Here is a 13,950-nt window from a genome sequence, read left to right as displayed (position 1 = left end):
ATTTGAAAGAGGTTGAAGAAATTAAAAAGACAAAGACCGCATATGACTCAACCAACTCAGCCATTCTACATTCTTTAAACATACCAAACTAGAGCACATTAATCAACCAGTGAACAGGTAAAGATGATACCCTGAATAATTTTCTAGCCAGAATTGATGACTGTGGAGGAATCTGGTTTTATGGTCTATATTAGCAATAGTAAATGATTTCAGCATTCAGGGGAATATGATAGAATTTAGTGGTCTATCATTAACTTCATTTTCAATTAGATAAATTCTATCTACATTTACAGTCTGAGCTGGAATACAGAATAAGGCTGCCAGATGCTGAATCTGATTTAAAGCAAATACAATACAGAAGCAGCATTCACAGGGAAAATATTACTTTTACTTTTCATATCAGTCTTCAGATGTAATTGATCAGAAAGAGGGTAAATGACACAGAAATGATTGTGATCACCCAAAGAATTGCGAGGAGAAACAAACTGTCTTGAGTTGCACTAGTGTAAATGGTGTGTGAAAAAAGAACCATGTTGTCATTACATGGCTGATAACAGAGTTACCTGATCTTGACACACACATATCACAGAAGAAATCAGCAACATAAAAAAGGACATGAAAAAAAAAAGTGAAAGATCAAGTAATATAATTTTTTTTGACCTTTGTGAGGCCCAATGACAAGAAAAAAAATATTCAGAGTGGAGAATATTAATGAAGAAACTAGTTTTTTACTTATCAGAATGGGACAAATTCATAGGGCCATTGAAGCCCCTAGCCATTATCTAAGGATACAGTAGAGAAGAAATCCATTTGATCTGAGGACATTCTTTATAGTTTGCCCTTGCTTTTGGAAGCAGAAGTCACCAGACTCTTGGGGAGGCTTCAGTTCAAAACATGCAGCATAGCTGTAGTTCCAATTACACAGGGAATGGGGAGAGGAAAGAAGTCAGAATGAGAGCCTGAAAGTTATTTCAGTGAGACTTCAATGCATATTTAACTGCATTTCTATTAAAGAGCAATTTCAGAGATTGAGGCTAGATTTTTAGCTCTGCATTAACAGAAACTTCTCCTTTTCTTTGACAACTACCTCTGTACTAAAGTTTCACTGTTACTCCTTCCTTCAGTGACACTGGTGAATGAACTATACTCCTGCCATCCACAGCTACCTCTGCCATCAGCTGCAGGCTGTTTTTCAATTTTGTTTTTCTCTCCTGTTTTATATTCCTTTGGTCTTTTTCCATTATGTTGAGTAATGTGTAGGCCAGAAGGATGCATGTGGTATGATGAGACTAGTACTCTGTATTTGCGCTTTATTAATACTTTTATTTCATTATATGATCTTTTTTCTCCTCTTCACAGACTTCCACATAAAGCCCCAAAAATTGCCTGCTGCAGCTAAAGCTCATCTCATTACTTTGAAAATAAGAGTAAAATCTATGCAGACTTTGACAATACACATATTTTGCTGGCATGTGTAGATACATGTGTATTTTACTCTGCAATTTAGAGAAAATGAGATTAGCAATGTCTAATCGTGGATAACTGGTACAATTAGCTGTTGTTTAGAATGTATTGTACATACACTATAGAATACTGAACTAATGTTGTTCCTTACTACACATTTCAAAACCTTTAATCAATGAATGAAAAAATATTCCAGTTTCCAGTTCTTCTTTTTATTTCCTTTATAACATTAACAATCAAATCTGTCTCTCTAACTGTCTGAGGGAAAGTATCTTCATCTTCTTCGTCTTGACAGAAGGACCATGCCAAATCAACACCTGAGACTTTTCAAAACTCTACCAATGGAAAATGTAAACTCCTTCTAATGTAAGAAACTGAAACAGAAGAGAGCAAGCTGATGGATCAGAACTTTTTATTTTTTACTATATTCTTTATTAATACTCCTTGAGGAGAAACCTTTTACTAAAGCTTGAGCCATATAGAAGACAGGATGATACAAAGAGGTAGTAAGGAAATTATTTAGCTTCTAAGTGTTCAGAAGAGTTGAAGAAATCTGGATGAAAGTATTACTGTGTTAATGTAAGCAGAGGGAATCAAAAGTGAATGAGTATATCAATCGCATTTTCTTTAACATCAGTGAAGTTACCAAAGATATGAGAAGAGGCATACATTGCAAACCTTTGTGTTTTTGTATTTTTAAACTAATCATCAACATATATGAGAAGCAAAGGAAAGAAACAAAAGAATTTTGCATGGAGTAATCCCTTTCCTTTCCAGAAATTTTCTCAAACTGGTCTTATCATGTAATAGATAATTAATATCCCTACCTGAACAGGACTGCCTGTGGTCAAGGTCTCCAGAGTACCTGCCTACCCCTAATATCACACTACTTCCACAATGACTTAAAGGTACAGATATTTGGTTGTACCATCTCTCATTCCTGTAAGTACTTTAAGCCCAATTATGCACAGGAAAAGCAATCAAGCTGTGACTAAAATGAACAGCAAATGCCTGCAGAGTATATGACAAACTCATAAGCTGAAGTTTGTTCAAGTATGATGTCTATATCATCACAAACGACTACCACATCTTCAAAAATGAATGATTCTTGGAAATAAAACACTAATATTAAAAAGGTCAGCATTTCTTAAATGCATAGTTCAACTTGTTCTAATTATTATGTAAGCGACAATGAAAATTAATTTTCTGACAGAAGTCCTAGAAAAAGCAGGGAGTAGAGAAGTTGTTCATTTGCCATAACACACTAGAGATCACGTCTGGCTCCTCTAGAAGCAACAGGTTTAGATTACCTCCAAATGTAGCATAATGGACTAGATAGTCTGTTTCAATCTGGCAATTTTCTATGATCCTTTGTTCAGAGTGGACCAGATGTCTGTTGTTGTGTTAAGAATTAACTTTGTAATTGTTTAAAAAACCACTTAGCATACCAAGGCCACATGTGTGGCACAGGTGCATTTTAACTGCTCTGCTGTAAGTTTCTATAATTAATGACTAGGTTTCTGGATGTTCAGCCAGGTTTTTTTGATTTTGTTTTGGGGGTTGTTTTTTGTGGGGTTTTTTTGAAGGCTACGTGACCACTTTTATTAAAAAGAAGAAAGAGGAAAAAAAAAAGAATTGAGAACTGCAATTGCTAAAGCATCAGACCAACACTTTATGCGTTGTAACCTAAAATTTGTTTACACATAGAATGGATGAACTCTGAATATACAGAGAGAATTAGCAGGGAAAATGAAAGTTAAGTACACACAGAGTGTGCTACTTTGATAACACAGACTATGGAATAATAGAGGTTTTCTGATTCTCATGCTTATTTAAGTGTGTGTAGTTTTGTAGGAGGTGCTCACACTCACATGGCAGCAGTTTATCCTTTTTTTTTTAAACTTAGAAAAATATCAAACCCAATAGTTAGAAGAGGAAAGGTCAGGACAAGTATTAGAAAACTGACTCAACTTTCCAATTCAGATTGTTGTAGTCAACTCATCTAAATGGATATATAAACCAACTGCTTACTGTAAACCAGAAATGATTCAATATCTCTTCCTCTTTCATATGCTTTCTATAGATTTTCTGTGTTTAAATACACACAGAGGATGTATATTAACAAGCATTTAAGCTCTGTCACACAACAGGTCTATGGGAGTATCCTGCTGGATACTGGGGACAGCTTCTGTGCTTCCAATGTGAGCCTTACCTTGCCCAAAGAAAAAAAATTCTAGAAGAAAAAGCCTTGAGCTGTCCAATAAGCTAGTGTAGGTATTCATAAACATTATTCATTAAGTATTAGAAAAGAGGAGATCTACTTCTCTGGAAGAGTAAGGAAGCTGAAAATTCCTGTGGAAGGGCAGGCACTCAGAGAAAGAGAAAAATACTAAGCTGAACAATCACTTCTCCATCAGACACTCACAGTTCTCAAACAGTGGCAAAAACCTTTAACTCTCCCATGTTTGGTCCTACTTTGCTTTTTTTACCTGTAGTGCTGTTCACTTCTACATTCAGTGAAGAATCTATACTTTGAGTTGATGTAGGAAAAGATATTTAGGATTAGATGTTCCTCTTGACACCCTGAGCTCAAATTTCATCTGACGGGCTGACCTCAATAAGCAGATCTGTATCATTTTATTGTCTTTTTGTCTGATGGGCTGAAACTAAAAAAATAAATTTGTACCAAAGTATAGAAGCAAAATCTAAACTAAATTTTTTCTTCTAATGCATTACAAACTCTCTTCTTCCAGGCTTCAGTTCTTAAGAACTTATCGTTACAAAACAAAGAGAAAGGCTTGCATATGCAACCTAATTTGGGGTTCTCTGACTTCTGGATACTTTCCTTTGCTACTCTAGTGTCTTCTTAATTTACATCTAATATCCCAAAAAGTAAAAATGTTTACTATAATTTATACTGATTGTTTAAACACATATTTGATGCTTTTGAATCTGTTGAACTTACCCTGAGAGTGATGCATGTACAAGTGAATGACAAAGCAAGTTTCACAGCAACAAAAACCAAAAGCCATCAGAATCTTTGAAAAGGCTTTAATCAGCTTCAGAAGACTGGATGAGCTATCAGGCCAGCAACAGAACCAAGAATTACACACACCAGGCAAGAAAAAAAGGCAAGTAGAAATACACCCAAGAACTGAGATACAATTATGGTATTGTCTTAGATGGAGGAGCACGTAAGAGGAGAACTGACAGTCCCCTATATCTCTCAACCTCATTACATTTTAATTTGCAAAGAGGTAGCTGGGGTTATATTAAAGTGAGTGTAAAATACTGTTTTTCTGATTTAACAATTGCTCTTTTATGCATGATTACAAAAGATGAAAATGAATAAGAATCAGGGCCTAAGGCCTGGTGGGTTTATTTTGGGCGGGGGGAGGGAAGGGTTGTTTTAGGGAAGTCTTTTTTTTAATCCTTTTTCAAATTAAAATAATTTGCAGGTTTCAAAATATCACCAAAATGGTCATCAAAGCAATAAGAGATTGGAGATCTTAGCCAGAATATTGTGCAGAGCTGATCAAAATAGCTTTCAATGATGAAAATATTTTTTATTAAAGAAATATAGATTCACAGTATAGGTATGTCTGGGGAAAGCTGAAACATTTGTTAATCTTTAAAAAAAAATGTACGCTTTTATTTAACATAATATTAATTGCAATATTACCTATCTTAAAATATAACCCAAATACTTCAAATATTGTGTAATATAAAAATACATATTCTGATACTAGAAAACATTTTCATGATTTCAAATACATTTTCAGGTCATCATTTTGAAGGAGCTACACATTGGTTTACATTTCTGGTTTTCACTTTCATCTTAAACATTTCTGAAGATCAGAAAGTCTAGGTATGTGGCCAGATATAATTGCCTTAAGTAGGTCATGATCCATTATAAGGATCAATACAGCATCAAGAAATAATCAAGGATGCCACAACAGAATGCAGTACAGTTATATATCGGTACAGCTGTTTACTGTTCTTATAAATTTTTCCGGAAAATACAGACCTATATATAAGCTTTCTCACATATGTCTGATATATTCTGTTCGTCTCCCTTTAGAACTTCTGTAAGATCCCTTACATCAGGGTCTGTATTAACTCTGTTTGCCATTACAACATTAAATACTTACTTAGCAAATCAATATATTACGACAACAGAAATATCACTGTAGCTCTGTGATTTGTTGCCCAGTGGTGGCTAAATCTTCCTTAATTGGCATATGTGTTTTGAGAAATAAACATACTATTGTAGTAGTAGAAGGAAGCACAAGATGAACACTAGCAATATTGAAGGAATCATCCTGAAAGTAAAAATCTATCATCAGTCAATACTTTTTAACTCATCAGTGATCTTATGTCTTTAGAAAATTATTGTTTTTATATACTGACTGGCTTTTGTTATTGTTACAGGGTTTTAAATTTATGCTACTCAAAGCCTGTACTTACCACAATAGAATTAGGTTCATGCTTGACATTTTAAATGCCAGGCATTAAAGTAGAAATAATATGGATTAATATATACCTTATGATCATTTGAACTTCAAATACACACAGTTACATCAAAAGTGTATACCATGGAGCTCCTTATTTATCATAACACAGTGTAATTTACTCTTCTAATTCACTTTGAACATCATGGGCTTTGTTTGTAAAGTATGATCTCCAAAACACGATGCTACAAAAATTGAATCGTAGCTCTGTATGAGTTTTCAACCCACCGTAGTATACACAATGCAGTAATACTTTCTCATATTGAATATATTCTTTGGGGGTTAAAGGAATAATAGGCAAGTTTTACCTTCTTGATAAATATGACAGTCGCATCTTATATCACTAATTCAGAATGAGATATATGAAGATACTCTTTGATACTGGCTCAATTGCAAATTCTGTTTATTATCAGTAAGACCCCTTTCCTTAACATTCCAAAACACTGAAACAAAACCAGACCTGGAAACAACTCCACGCAAATCTATTCTTCCACTTCCCCTAAATCTCTCTAAAAGAGCAAATACACAGTAAAAAAAATAAATAAAATCAAAACTGTGATAGAGAAACTTTTACCCCAAAATGAAAGGAGCTGGGGATTTTATGAGGTCTGTTAGAGCTGAGAGCATTGTATTCAATTTCATGTGGACTGCTCTGAGATCCTCTATAAAGAAAGCAATCTAGGGAGACAGAAAGTGAAGTTATATCTATAGCTGCCATCACCTGACATTCAAAACCCAGTAAAATTGGCAGGTATGAAGAGATTCCTGTGGTTGCTTGGGAGAGCCTCAGGTCCATACCTCTCAAAGATGCAAAATAATTTATATGAAAGTAGTTGCTCCCTGGTACCACCTTCTTTTGAGCCCCTCTGTGAAAGGCAACAGCTCAGGATACTTGCAGACTCCAGAATTCAGATTTGGTAGCTAGTGTTTTCTGCATGGGCAAAGTCTGGGAACCTCCTGAATTCCCCATCTTGTGAGCATGAAGGGTTGCAGCCCCTCACTCCTGTCTACTCGACTTTGAAACCACTGGGAGCTGGGAGAGAGAAGCTTCTGTCTTTCACAAAAGCAAGGTGTTTCCAGCTCACCTGATGAGGGACATTTTGCTTTCTTGACAACACACCTGCAAACTGAAAATCATTAGAAAAATGAAAAAAAAAAACCCAACAAAAAGCCCAGCATGAAAGAGGAACATAACGTGGCAAAGGAAAAAAGAGAAAGGGTAATTGGCAGATATGTATTACACCAACACTTACTCTCAGAGTCCCACATCTGGTACCACTAATAACTTATTTTCTCCACACAACATTTCAAACAACACAATATATTTATTCAACACTTCCCTGTATGTCCAATGAGAAATAATGGGCGTTACAAATTCACACACCTCCAGGGACTTTATTTATACCAATAAGTTTATATCTGGTAACAATGCCAAACGATCTGTGTAAGAGCAAGAACAACAGATTTTTTTTTTTTACAGATGCGCCCTGTATTTCTGCTTCTGGTTCTATATTATCCTTGTAAGCTTCAACGAGCATCTCTGGTCTTTCAGTGTCAGTGAATCCCTGCTGCATTACAGCATTCTGCTGTCCTGCCTGGGTTCTATGGTCTTCTAAGCTAAATTGCTAGAAAACTTGTATGGACTAGAGGTGGCTTCAGAACTGCTCTGAATGACAACCTGATGTCTAGTCCAATTCACAAAATAAATGTGAATAATTTCTACTCTTTTTTGGGTTTGATTACTGACAAGTGTGAAGGTGAAGTCCTGATTCGAAGGAAAGTGCGTTCTAAGGAAGAGGAGATCATAATAGAAAAACATGAAAAGATTAGCCAGATTTTTTTACCTGAGTAAGAAACAGTCAAAGAAATTAAGGGACCGTACCAAACAGTCTCTAGCATGTATGAGCTAGAAAACATTGAACTACCACTTTTTTAAAAAAAATCATTTTTATAGAAAAGAGAGCAAAAAGGGAAATGCAATCAAAATTCCTTTTAATGACTTCTCTCCAAATCTCTCCTACTAAGGCTATGTCTTATAGAAATTGTGAGGGTCTCACTACACAAAATGTGCAATGTTAGAATATTATTTGAAAAGACTTACACAACAAGAGTCTTGGACTTGCATAACCCTTTCTCTAGAGCTGCTTCTTCGCAGTGATGCCTAGGTTTTGCTTCTCTGTCTACAAAGGTGCTCCTTCAAAAATTAGTTTTTACTGCACTGCAGTCTTTTCCCTTTTGGTCTTAATGATGAAAAGAGGTTTTTGCCCTGCTTGATATTTCTACTTCATGTTTCCAGTAACTTGAATATAAAACAGGCATTAGAAATGCTGCATGGGCTCATACCATTCTTCTTGAAAAACATTTAACTGACTTGAAATACCCTTGCTGCTTTAACTACTTTGTATGTTATTTAGTTCTAAAACAGGAAACCGTGTGTAGTTTTTAGGAGGAAGATTACACTGGTTAATTCTATTGCTGGAGCTGTCTGAAGGATTTTGGTTTTGCAAATATAAATCTTTATGTTTTTCTGTTTATACTGAATGCAGCATTGATTTGCAGATGGATTTTTAGTTTCTTGCTTTAAACAAAGCTTTCTGCATAAACATGGCTTCTTTTTGCCCACTGGGACAACAGCCAAAGTCATACACAAAAATGTCAGTTCTTTAAACTGACAAGTATGTTAGAGTCTCCAAAACAACAGTAGTCAGACTAGCTGTATACCAACAAATCTTCTTCTAAAGGTGTAAAACTAGGTTAAGGGTTAAGTCAGGTACAGCAGAGGGAAAAGCAATTAAAACAAACTTATTAACAGTCTCAATTATTTCTCCTGTTGGTTGCCCTCTTAACTTCTTCTGGTGTAACCTAATATACAGTATACAGGACTGAGCAGGTAGCACTGGCTCATTCTTGCAACTGCTTTTCAGCTGAAAAATCCTAAACCTTTTTAGAGTTATCAGAAAATCCTAAGAAAGCCTAGAGGAGCTGAAGGATCATGTCCTTGGATCAGGGGCTTTCATTTGCACAGATGCTTGTGCCAGGACAAAAGCTTTCAGATTTTGAGACCTGTTAAAACCTTAATGACTAGAGATTACATGAGCTGCCAGTCCTGCTTTGTAATTTTTCTGTTCTAGAAAACTCTACAGAAGGGCTGCTTTGGCTCCCCCTTAGCTTATAGCATCTTCTTAATTCTGTGCTCTTCCTTTGCATCCTTATTACTAAACCAATATACTGCTCATTTTGATTTTCCTTTCATCTGCATTTTCTGGATGCTAAAGTCTCATGTCTGCATCTTTCTAAATTTATAAGGACCTAAAAAGGTGTTAGATAAAGAATGAAAATACTCAGGGACAAAGGAAGGAAATCTACCTATATCATTTCCACAAAGCAGTCACTTTATTTCTGCATGAAAATAGGGCCATTGCTGTAATTCTTATAATTTTTGGTGAAAATCTATGTCAGGGCCTGCAGGTGCACATGGCAGTTGCAGAAATTATGGTATATGTTATGTAATGTTGTTGGTTTTGATTGTTGTTGTTGTTTTTGATTGACTAGAAATTTCCCTACATAAGTAACAGTAGGGAAAATCAGGGAGAACATCAGTAAAATGCTGAAATAAATAATGGGGGACCAGAAACTGTAGACTGATTCTGCTCTTCAGCACCCAAACTATAACATTCTTTGTGAGAAAAGGTGGAAGGAGGGGAAAGAGAACAAACCTTAATCCGGAAGAGTTTGTCATGGACAACTTCACTAATTTGTAATTAGGCTCTTTATAACTTCAGCAGGATCATTCTCTCCTTCCTGCCCTCCCAGCACACAGGCACACAAGCACAAACCCCCAAAAAAGCACCAAACAAACCCCCAAGTCCCCACCTACTTTGAGACAGGGCTAAGCAAATGGACGTTGTTGTTTGCTGACTTGATTACTAAGACCTTCTGCATATTAAAGAGGCCACATAGCTTGACAGTTAGGTCCATGGAAAGGTCAGAAAGTCCTTATTTAGCTTACTCCTAGCACAGCAGTCTGTGAACAAACATGAAAACAAACAATAGATAATAAGCAGACCATTCCTGGAATCAGTCCAGAAAAAGATAACTCATGAAACATTCCAAGTGTACCTCAAAAAAAGTGTGACCCCAGAAGGCACCTAGAATTTCAGAGGTATTATCCTGAAATACTTAATGTTTATTTCTTGTATTTAACAGTTTTTCTTTTCTTTTCCCTTCCACTGCTGTGGTAACCACCTGGGAACTTTTCTAGAGATCCTCCCCTCCTCCCAGTAGGCCAGGTGTCCTTCAGAGCAATGAGATCATGCCCGTGAATGAAGACAGCTCCATTTTCAAGTAGTCAGGAAAATATTATCTCAAGCTTCTTGTACGCAGGGACCCTTCAGAAAGAGTGCCAGATTTCTGGTTCATTTCCTCAGCCTGCAGGTGCTACTACTCAGACTTCACTCATTCACTGTACTGGATGCCTGTTCAAACCAGGTACATGGAGATGTTGTTGCTCCTGGAATTGCAGTAGAAAACTGCTGCATTTCCCAAAATTTTCTCTCCACAGATTTGCCAAAATTAACATCTGATGAACTGACTGTTCACCAGGGAATTGCCCTTAACATGGTAAAGTGTGCAGACAGCCTGAAGTGGTCTGTGAAGAAAATTAAGAGTTATATTTCAGATGGGATGCTATTAAGTGTTCATGTATTTTCTGAAGAATAAATGACAGGGAAAATGTGCAGAAAAGCTGGGAAGGCTGACAATAGGGAAAACAATGGTGAAAATAGTAAGATAGGTGATGCATATCCAAGATCCAAGAGAATCAATGCTTCTTAAAAACCTGTACTACCTACCTCCCCTCTGTTACAGAGCTTTGTTTCCTAAATTTGGCACAGCATTATTTGGCACATAACAATAATGTAAATTACTGATTCTTCTTACTACCTGGCTGCTCGATACAGATTTTACAGAGGATGAAACTAAAAATCTCACCAGGGAGATACTGCTTCAGTGTTTCTGAATAGTAACATATTCAGAAATCAGGAACTGAATGTGAAAAAGAAATACACACTTTCTGCAGGTCCCCTTTTCTGTGGTTGCCTTTAGCAAGGGTCCTTTGAGAAGAACTCATTGAATTAGAATGATAAATGTTCACTTATTAAGAAAAATATGGAATTTTATTATTACGGCAATACATTCATGCTGCTGCAGATATGCATGTATGTGTTAGGGCTTCTTTATTAGCCATCTTTTAAAGGATTTAAATTTAACATGTTTGTGATTAAACTCAAGCAAAAATTTACTTTGTGACAAACTTTGTTCTAAAAGCTTCTAGTCGGGAACTCATGGATTTGATTCTAATTGAGAAAAATAAGATACATATTAATAATGAAGAATAAACAAAAAGACAGAGCTGAGCAGTTTCTTTTTCCCTCCTTCTGCCATCTCCAGTTTTTTATGTATCTAAATAATATTACTATTAACCCAATAAATCCAGTATGAAAAATGTTCAGAGCACTAAGCAACTATGTTAAGCACTAGTTTGCATGCACTGGCTACCACTGGGGAGACTGAACTATTAAAAATTATGAAGGAAGTGGGTATAATTTGTACATGCACATCAAAATCCCTAATAAGTGGTCATGAGCAGGGATTGAGGTGTTTAAATTACTGCAAATTGCAATCAAATTTTTAATCCATGGTTAATTGCATCTTAAATATTACATCTGCAAACCCATAGTTCTAATTTAAACTTAAATTGAAAATAAATGTTTTCAGCAGTTTAGAACACAGAGTAAGATTCAATATTCAGTACTCTAAGCATCTAGTCTAGCAAGATCCTGTAGATTTAAACCTTTTAAAAACCATTTAAAATCACCCTAAATAATTAGGGAGGCAGTTATACGTATGCCATACCATGGAAAGACTTCCAGTGACAATAGTGGGGTTTGTAACAGGGTGAAATCATTAGTATGTACCAAAAAGCATACACTTAGTTTATAGACAGTTCATCAGTAAAGCCAAACAAAGGCAAAACTGCCTCACAGTTTAACCTTAATTTGCAAGGGTTCAAACAATGACAAATGAGCAGCTGAGCACCATGTTTCTACAGAATGGCCAGATTGTAGCAGGACTATACCATGAATCTGAGAGCCTCAGTTTCTGGGGTGCGGTGCAATGCAGTCTCTGCTGGCTACCTATACACTGCATAATCAGGACCAATCGCAATTACAGGATTTGGGATGGACTGTTTTCAGAAGAACTCAATCTTTTTATTTTCACTGGACTTCAATATAGAGTTCCTAAGAACTTCCACATGAAGGACACAGGAAAGTTCTGATGTTCACTGACTGGACAAAGCAGTAAGACACATGCCACTTATCTGGAGATGATCAATGCTGTCTTGAACCAGTAGCACCAAATATCAGTAATTAATCCAAATATATACACACATACATTGTGTGTATGTATCAATATACTGTATATACTACATATATATACACACATGTATTGTGTATATATTCTGTCACTATATTTCATACACACATATACATATATATTATACACATATGGGCACAGTGCCCCCCCCGAACACTTATACACTATATATACACAGAACAAATTCTGAATATCAGTTCAGCATGATCCTGTAACATCTACATGAACAAGGAAATGCAGCAGACTGTGTGCTACAAGCAAAGTCATGAAGCCATATCAAACTTTTAAGAAAAAGTTTGACATCACAATTAAAAGACAGAGAAGCAGTAAGAAAGTTCTTGCAAGTGCACAAGTGTAACCTGGCAAACACAGGTTTGCAGTTCAAGAAAGGAATATGGACTAGAAGAATATTCAGTAGATGCTCAGATTCAAGAGCAATGGAGTGTGGCTACAGAATTGGGAATGAAATGTTCCTGGAGGTTTTGTGTTGAATTAGCCCTGATGCTGGAGAGGTAGGTCACCAACATGAAAGTTATTTGAGCATGAGAGAGCAAAACTAGCATTAGCCATGAAGATGCCCTAGGACTCCATGTAGTCCAAGACTGGCAAGCTGATTTTAGTTTAGAAATTAGCTTTAGGACATAAATAATAAGGCAGCAGCATTTTTAGAATAAGAAAATGCCTTTGGTCAATTTAGACAGATCATCTGTCTATTTAATGCTTTATTAAAAACTTTATCCTCTTCAAGTCCTTACTGCCAATTAGTGTCAATTAACAGGAATTTAATCAGCCTTCTTCTGCTCTCAGTACAATGCTGTAAAAGCAATGTAATTCTAGTAATTTCAATGTGATTTATACCAGCATAAATGAGACAAGAATGAGCCTTAATAGGTGCACATTTAAGTGTATGTTCTTAAACCACAGTTTATAATGTGCCTCAACACAGGTAACAAAATTCCTATGGGGCACATTTGTGATCATAAGCTAGTCTTTTACTCTAAGTTAGTCTAGATGATTAGCTTTTCAGGAAGAGCCTTCCAGGCAACTCTAAAGAGGGTAATATTATACAGTAGCTTTAATTATGAGTAAACTAAATATAAAATTGCATTAGTAATTCTGAAAATATCTTAGTTTGGTTAACTATCCAATCATGTCTTATAAAATAAAAGAAAAAAGAAATCAGTGGGGATATTACAATGATGGTAGTGGCACAGCAAGGATCACCTGACTGGAGATTTGGAAGATGAGGTGCTTACAAAGTAGATAACCTAGAAATTTAAAATTTTTATACTGGAACATTTAAATGAAAAAAAAAATCATTAGAAAACCTTGGGAAATGCCAATAATCTGCATTCAATACAAATATATTTACTTAACAAATTTAAAAGGGTGTGTAAAGATAAAAGCCTTTTATTTTAAACACCTATTTCAGCAAATCTTAGTTCAGTTAAAATTCTTCCTTGTATTTTTCATGTAGTCCTCAGTATATCACAATCTCTCTCTAAGGAAATCTTGATGTTCAGTCCATAAAAAGGAAAAA

The sequence above is a fragment of the Ciconia boyciana genome, chromosome 1 (assembly GCF_034638445.1).
Source record: "Ciconia boyciana chromosome 1, ASM3463844v1, whole genome shotgun sequence".
In the NCBI taxonomy this organism is placed as follows: Eukaryota; Metazoa; Chordata; class Aves; order Ciconiiformes; family Ciconiidae; genus Ciconia; species Ciconia boyciana.
The sequence above is the reverse complement of the archived record's forward strand: the minus strand, read 5'-3'. Positions refer to the sequence as shown.